Source organism: Phyllobates terribilis, unplaced genomic scaffold, assembly GCF_046119375.1.
Source record: "Phyllobates terribilis strain yellow unplaced genomic scaffold, ASM4611937v1 Scaffold_3__8_contigs__length_932513732, whole genome shotgun sequence".
Classification (NCBI taxonomy): Eukaryota; Metazoa; Chordata; class Amphibia; order Anura; family Dendrobatidae; genus Phyllobates; species Phyllobates terribilis.
In genome coordinates, this window is record NW_027362763.1 from 276,229,115 (window position 1) to 276,231,318 (window position 2,204).

At 36.0% G+C, this 2,204-nt stretch overlaps 1 pseudogene; it reads left to right on the plus strand.

The window, feature by feature from the left end:
- Positions 1 to 304: 304 nt before the first annotated feature.
- On the plus strand, positions 305 to 920 carry LOC141258525 (transcription initiation factor IIB pseudogene; annotated as a pseudogene).
- Positions 921 to 2,204: the final 1,284 nt, after the last annotated feature.

Here is a 2,204-nt window from a genome sequence, read left to right on the forward strand (position 1 = left end):
ACACTATGATCATAGTTTGATAAGAATGTCATTTGCATAATCGACCCGATTCTCTCGAATAAAAGAATATACGCTTGTATGACACTAGTTTAAATAAATTATTAATCTGATATATAATATTACGCGGGAGGTTTTTTCAGTCTGCCATATTTGTGATTTCCTTAAACATGTTCATCATGGCGCGGCCTGAACTGTCATTGTCCTACGGTTCTGGTATTTGGACCTATTCACTTTCCGATCAGCGTATTCAGGTCTCCAGCACTAAGAAGTCTTTTATGTGTCGGGTAGAGCGGATCCCTTCATAATGGCATCAACAAGTCGTGTGGAACTGAGAGTAACTTGTCCAAATCATCCTGAAGCCATTTTGGTTGAAGATTATAGAGCGGGGGATATGATCTGCTCAGAATGTGGACTTGTTGTAGGTGATCGAGTTATTGATGTTAGCTCTGAATGGAGAACCCTCATCAACGACAAAGCTTCCAAACATCCCTCTCGAGTTGGAGAATCCTCTTCTATGTGATGGAGACCTGAGTATGATAATCGGAAAGGCAATCGGGTCAGCAAGTTTTGATGAGTTCGGAAATTCCAAATACCAGAACTGTAGGTCAATGAGCAGTTCAGACCGCGACATGTTGAACGCGTTTAAGGAAATCACAAATATGGCAAATTGAAAAAACCTCCCACGTAATATTATCAAACGGACTAATAATTTATTTAAACAAATTTATGAACAGAAAACCCGTAAGGGTAGAAGTAATGATGCCATAGCTTCCGCATATCTGTATATTGCAGGAAGACAACAAGGGGTACCCTGAACATTTAAAGAAATCTGCATTGTCTCCTATGACTGCAGCCTGACTAAGAGTCATGCTAGCCATTTTTCAAGCATCATCATGAATCAGATGATAGGTTCACTTTAAGCACATTTATTCGATAAGAGCTGATGCATAATAGCTTTGTGCTTAAGATTCATGTGCCAGTTTACTTATATGTGGCTTAGTCAGTCATTTTTGTTTTGTATAACAGGTATACTGTACTAATGATTGTTAGACAGAGGTACTAGTTTAAAAAATGACAGAAGAATAACACTATATATTCATTGTGTTTTTGCTCAATGAACCATAATTCTTTTTCCATTAGAGACTGTTTGTGAACACAATTCAAGAAAGAATATGTGGGAGATTTAGAAAAACTGGTGTGATTGAATTGTCTATTATACCTTTTTATTTTCTAAGGTATATATCAAATGAGCATAGGAATCTGATCGTTGCTATGGTGATATTCTTTTTTTTTTTTCATTATTATTTTGAAATCTCTTTTGATATGTACATTTGGAACAAATATGCCTACCTAATACAACTGGAAATGGAGAAATGTGTTCCTATTTACATTAACTTCCCTCGTTAAGCTTCCCTTGTTATAACAAGTTTTATTTTACTTTTCTAGAGAATTAATGGGGTTTAAAAGTAGGCAAATATATGGTTTAAAGTAAATATTGGATATTAACCTGCATAATTAGCTATTCCCTAATATTTTGGTAAAATCAGAATGAGTTTTTTAAGTACACTAAGTAAAATGCAGAAACAATTTAAACAAGACTTTGCACCGTTTGTAGCTGTCATTGTAAAAAGATGTCATATTTTGACAGTCTGCACAATCAATCTTTTCACACTACATCTAAATAAAACATTTAAATTGAGCACTTTTATGGCTCATTTAGACTAGCTGTTTTTTGTCAATAAATGAGGTTTGATCGACTATAAACAAATATGGGATGGTGCAGATACCATATTTTCAAACCGAGTGCTACCTGACAAAAAAATTGGGTCACACTCCGACCAATGTTAGTCTATCAAGCCATGCACTTGTCCAATTCTTTCCTCAGACCCAGTCTGTCCAAAGAAAAAAATCGCAGCATGCACGATTTGCATCCTGTTTCTTCATACCTAACAGACTGGACATTCAGCGTCTCAAACTCACACATGATCTCCTCATCTTAATAATCTTGTATGCGATTATGAGAAGAGGTGATAAGAAGGGAGTAGAGAAGGAGATCTTGTGATGATCGGAAGTTGCATAGCCACATTCATGCAGGTTGATAAAACTGTATGGTGATGGAATGATTGTTAATGTGATCATTCTTCCTCCATACTGCATGCATATTGTCAGCAGCACTTCCCACAAAAATGATCTAGTCAGCTAAC